Source organism: Andrena cerasifolii, chromosome 12 (genome assembly GCF_050908995.1).
Source record: "Andrena cerasifolii isolate SP2316 chromosome 12, iyAndCera1_principal, whole genome shotgun sequence".
Classification (NCBI taxonomy): domain Eukaryota; kingdom Metazoa; phylum Arthropoda; class Insecta; order Hymenoptera; family Andrenidae; genus Andrena; species Andrena cerasifolii.
In genome coordinates, this window is record NC_135129.1 from 5,651,966 (window position 1) to 5,657,965 (window position 6,000).

The window sequence follows — 6,000 nt, forward strand, 5'->3', positions numbered from 1 at the left end:
TGCTGAACGAAGTTTTGGTATATTAAGTGATTATTGGGTACTTGCCACGAGGAAGATGATAATGTAATGAGACCATGTTTGGGTAATTTATAATTCGATGTTATAGCTCTGAGAGGTACACTGTTAGGGGACTACAAAGATTTTAATATGTTGCTTGGGGTGCTTTATACCATTACGCAATCGGTGGTTACTTGTTGTCGGGAAAATTTCAGATTCCTAGATTGGGGTGTTTTCATTGCAGTGGCAAGAAAATCTCCGTGCACAGTTACGTAATCAGTTGGAACAAGTTTATTATGATAATTGTTTCGAAAGATCTTGATTGTGAAATTCAAATCACTTGTGTGGCTTATGGAGCTTCAAAATCGTTCTGATTTTGGAAGAAAGAATTTACAGTGTCCTTTTTCTGTCTCCGTAGTCATTTGCATACAGTGAATGTTTGATACGGCTAGTATACTAGTAGTACTACACTCGTGTAATTGATAATTCACTTTTTCTCTATCTATTTTAGTTAAGTTAAGTTAACATAAATTAAGTTAACTATTTTAGTTAAATTAGTTACTTTTTCTCTATCTATTTTTCTCTATCTATTTTAGTTAATTAACACAGTAAAATTGTGTTTTAATTTAAGAAAAATAATGAATTTTAATCACCCTTTAATGGACTATTTTCCAGTTGGTCGATTTACTACGTTAAAGAATGCGAACAAATGCTCGGAAAACACTATTTCATGTCTTCGTCAACTGTCACGTTGATTTATAACAATTGCCGACGCCTAACACCGCGAATAAAATTCCAACCCGTAGAAACCGCATTTGCATTCGGAGGAGACCGTTTTGGGTGAACGAAACGAATTCGAGGTATCGCGAGGAGCGATTAAAGTGCTCCCCTTAAAACAGTCACTAATTACCTTTAATTTGCGCACGGAAACGTACGGCGCAATATCTGGAAAAAAAGTTTGGTCACGGTATAACGAGTGTGGGAAAGTGCTGTGGAAACTTTCCGGTTCCATTATTTTTTCCACCTTTTGCATAGTAAGTCACCCTTTTAATCAAATCTCCCGTAACAATAATATTTCAGCCGAAAATATTCGAAAGTGGAAGACCGAGCTTTTTACTCCCTTCTTTGCAATCGTGGACGTTAATCTATTCGAAAGCATACGTAGACATTATTAACGTATTATCAGAGGTAATATTGTACAACGAACATTACTCAGGTATTATTAAACTCGTAAGTGATTTGTCGAATTAACTGCTGACGTGTGTTTGCGCGGTAAAACCTGTGGAACGCACGCGGGCCGTAAACGTGTCAGTGATAAGTCAGAGCTGCATAACGTGTACGAATGATCAATAATTCACATATTTGGGGCATCACAACCGATGTCGTTAGTTAGCATTGGTGCGGAGCGTTGCTGTGCACCTTCGGCTTTACGTAGACACTACATTTATCTTCCGGTTGCCTATTATCAGCAGTGCCAACCTGTGTTGCTGTCAGCCTCCGGTCAGCCACCGTATATCATTCGAATTTAACTTGCAGATTGGAATTATTTAGTAATAAAACGCGGGGAACCCGATACCCGATATTAAGAAATAATTCCACCCGGACGAACAACTTGATTTCATTGTTATCCCAAACAATCATTCATTTCGCGAAGGGCAGGGTGAAATGTAAAATCTTCCAGCGAGGTAGTTCCATACGAATGTCTCCTGCTGGAACTTTGAAAAATCACGTCGTAATTTCTGTCTCAATGCTGGCTTCGTGAAACTTTCCATTCCTCGTTTCTCCCGCGCAAGGAGTTCGCGAATAAGCTGCGCTATTCGGTATTTCGAGTTTCCTCGGTACCGCAAGGCTCACAAGGGGGAGGATAAATGTGCAATAGGTGTTTCTTAAAAGCATCGCGTACGAGTGCTAGAATCCGATACCATTCCAATATTGAATCGTCTCGAATTACTTTCAGTTGCGTTCGTAATCATCGTGAGATTTCGGCCGTGAAAGCCTCTTTAGTTGGAGTAAACAGCCGCGGCCGAAAGGGGGAGCGTGTCTGGGCGGTCGGTTCCCTGAAATTGGTAAACGTATTCGCGTGGAATTAACACCGAATAGGAAAAGTAGGGTGACGCTTAATGGAAAGTGCTTGTACTCGGGGTGGGTGTGGAATGAGTCATCAGCGGTATCCTAAAAATAGGTTGAACGTGTTAGCCTTGCCTTTGTCGTCACTTCCGGGGCAACTTGCTACAATCAACCGTTCAGTTTTTAGACTTTCAATCACCTATTGGCCCCGCCGTCATCGCTGAAATATCTTCGACTTCAAACTGTGAATTAATCTTCGCGTGACGTCTGTTGTGCTTGGCTTCCGAGGTCATTTCGTACTTGATATATTGCGTGCAAGCTCTATCAGGCTTGAATTACAGCGAATTTGTAGCCTCTGCGAGGGAAGATTAATGACTAGAGCGCTGCTTATTTGAACCCAAAAAATTATTCTGCATTTTTTCACGGGGCACCGTGTCAATGTGTCCGCCCTTATGAGGAAGTGATGTGGTATTCATTTGATTTTTTTCAGTTACTTATTGGGGGTTGCTACCAGGCATTGAATTTTGAGTTCTTCAGAGAAAAAGGAATTTTCTTTTCGATAATATTCTTTTCTGGAATAGTGTTACAAAGTAAATTTGTGAAGCAGCAACTTTTGAAAATAGCCAGGTGTAGCCTGTATCTGTCTGTATACGTGTACAAATTCGTTTTAATTTTATTTGAAATATTAATAAGCGGGTAGCAACCTCCAAAACACTTTGAATGTGTAATAAAATTTTAGAGAACAAAATGTTATGGTGCCCCTGCGGTATTTTAAAAGCTGCATTTTAACCACCACCTTATTAATGATATTCATAAAAAATATTCGTTTCTTTTCCCAGCAAATGCAGAACGCGCAGTCCTATCGATTTCTCGCGAAACGCGAGAGTCCGCTGCTCCTCACACATTTCTGAACCCAACACTGCGCTTTTCCCGGGTAATTAAATTGTTCTAAGCGACAAGATTTCCACCCCCACTTAAATACACGAAAATTTAAATCTACTAGTTTCGATAAAGGTACTGTTGCTTCGGCGCGCATGAACACTAAATTCTCAACGACTACATATCGCGGAGCGACCGATGAAGTTGAAAGTACCCGGCTGCTTTAATTACCGACCCTTCATTTACCCTTAAATATTTGCCGGAACGCTGTCGCGTATCAACAGCGCCCATCGCGCTCCCGCGACGGCTGTTCATCCCTGCCTCCTCCCGAACTCAAACAGTACATCTGATAGAAACTAATTTCGAAGTTAAGTACCACAGCGTGTCTTCTTTATACGCTGCGTCGCGCCGCTTTAGCGCGCCGCCCTCGGCCGAATATTAATCGAAAAATGTGCACGGCCGAGAAAGGGAGACGTCGCCTCCCCTGTGTCATCTAACCGAAATTTCAGCGATGTTTCCACGTTATGATTCTGGGTTAGCAGGCTTACCAAAGTAGGCCGAGCCGTGAAACCAGCGGAAAACTTCACTCGACCAGCGAGGGATGAGGGTTGGAGTTGGAGGAGGAGGGAGCTCCTCCTTCCTTTCGCTGCAGCTTCCTTTTTCTTCGCGTCCGTCGCATCGTATCTTCGCCACCGCCCCTCCACCCCTGTCTTTAGCCCCTCGCCCTCGGGTGGTTATCTTTCTTGCGCTTTCCCGTCATCGATCTGTGTACCCATCATCGAGTCTGCCCACTTTCACCGACACTTACCGGCCACTTTCGCGGCACGACGTCCGTGATGGTCGCTGAAAAATTTCAATCGCTCGCCGCTCCTCGTTAGATTCGAACGTGCTGGTTATCCTTAGCCCCCCACGACTCTATGTACTCGAATTCTTTCTGGCCGGCGAGGGGCGGTGATAAGTGGAAACTGATGGACGATATCATTTTGCAACGATAAGAGCGAATGTATTCCTCTTTTTACGGGGAAGAGTGTATTTATCCCTGAACCCCTGAAGCTGAGGGGAGGATGTTTGCACGGTGTTTGCTGTTTGGAGCTCGCTCGAGGTACTTGAATATTTCGACGAGATGTAATTTAGTTGAACAGATCGGCGACGCTGTTTTGTACAATTTTTTCGCTCGCTGTTGATCGACATTTTATACTCCAACGTGCAGGGCAGCAGCGTAAATGGATATCTCACATTGGTCACGCGTTTAAATCGCAGCTTTCGTACTTGCTGGTCTGCTAGTCGCGCGATTTACAGAAGGCAGTTGTATATTTATTTTCAGAATTATTACTTTGGCCAGAGGTGTGTTTGTTTAGAGTTGGAGTTGAGTGCTGGAAACACCTTGTCCAACAACGTAATAGTTTTTGAGTAGGTATTTTCAATTCCCTTCTTTTTCAATACCCGCGGCTGAGAGCTCGCAATTACAATAACTGGAAGCATTATGCCCAGCCCTCATTTTGCCTCGGGGACGCATAGAAGCGGAGGGTTAGATTATTTTTTACTTTGTTCCACAGTGGAGGGCGTGGGAGCCGCGTACGATGGGACAGCGTAATTCAAGCCAGTGTTTTCAATTTCTGTGTGATTGGGTTCATCGAAAAATTCGAAATATAAACCGTCGACGAGATTCATATTCGAACCTCTCTCTTTATTAATATAAAATTATTGATACGAGAAGGGATCGCCAAATTTTTCAGGATTTTTTTATTCAATTTGCACGAGCGATCGAGGTAATTCCTAGGCCACGCCCATTTTAATGCTCATCGCTGGGTATGAAAGCAAATTATTGCAATTTCATCGTCGATATCGAAATTGGGTAATGAGCTCCACTGGTCCGATGAAGCGGGCGTGAAATATCACTGGCCTTTTATATTTTTAGAATTCTAATTACACCAACTGAATCATCTTCTATCGATTTTATTGTTTCAGGTTACGAATCCTTCGACGGCTAAATTCGTCCAGTAAAAGCACAGCGTGCTAACGTTTAGGTATAAATTAAAGGATGCCCTATTCGATGGGAGGGTTGTTGTGTACCTTCGAACGTACTTTCATCATCTAAGTGTAACGGTCGTTCTACGAAACGCAATTGTCGCGAAACAGTGACGTATGTTTAATCTTCCTAATTAGCGAACGCGAACTGTAATTAACTCGAGCGCGGCATGGGTCGATTTTTGGAGCAGCCCAGGGTCAGGTCTGGCGACGAGTGCTTCGCGAATCGACAGGAAATCAGAGCCCTCCGAGTGTGCGCGAAGGTAATATTTTATACAGTCGTAAATGGCGCGGGACTTGCGTTTACACTCTAAAGCAGCTAGAAGAAAAACTGTGTTCATAACGCTTGTAACGCGAAGACAAGGAACGAAGGGATGATACAATTAAGTATTATAGATTAGGTTAAATCGTGATCACTAATCTAGTCTTAGGGAGCGGCGGCTTATTGTTTGTTCAGCCACTGTAAAAAGGGAAATTCGAAAGAGCTTATTACGGCCGATCGTGGACCTCAGTGTTTAAATTATTATTTGGCCATCGTGTAATATTGGTGGTGCTTGCAAGTCCCACGGATCGCGACAGATGAGCCCCTGTCCTTTCCGTGGAATCAAGCGCGGGGAAAAGCGCGGGTTTCGAAAGTAATTTGCGCTAACGAGAGTTTGTTTCCCAGTGGATCGCCGTAGGTTTAAGATTGTAAGATTAACGAAACCTCGAGACTCCTTGGAAAATTGTCCCAATGCGAAATTGTAAAGTACGTATATCAATAAAGACGCTGGTGTATTACGATTCTTGATATTTCCTACATTACTAACAGATCCTGCCACTGATTTTCAGATAACCCAAAATTACTTGTATATTGAATATTGTTCGCCTTGATTAACTTACTATTTAAGTGGTTTCTTTCAGCTTGGACACTTTCCAGCCAGCAAGCTGTTGCTTTTTTTTTTGGTTTCTTTTTAATCTTTTACGCGAAGTATTTCGTTCTAATTGATTCAGTGAAAGGAACATTTCTTCGCGAGAAGCCTGCCACAG

General features: G+C 42.7%; 1 protein-coding gene across 2 annotated transcripts in view; it reads left to right on the forward strand.

Moving 5' to 3' along the window:
- Asta-r1 (allatostatin A receptor 1) overlaps positions 1 to 5,754 on the forward strand; it is a 34,362-nt gene extending 28,608 nt beyond the window's left edge. For both annotated transcript variants that reach the window (XM_076823830.1, XM_076823829.1), the window contains exon 6: positions 4,912 to 5,754. The gene's annotated coding sequence lies outside the window, so the exon portion shown is untranslated. The remainder of the gene's footprint in view (positions 1 to 4,911) is intronic.
- The last annotated feature ends 246 nt before the right edge of the window (positions 5,755 to 6,000 follow it).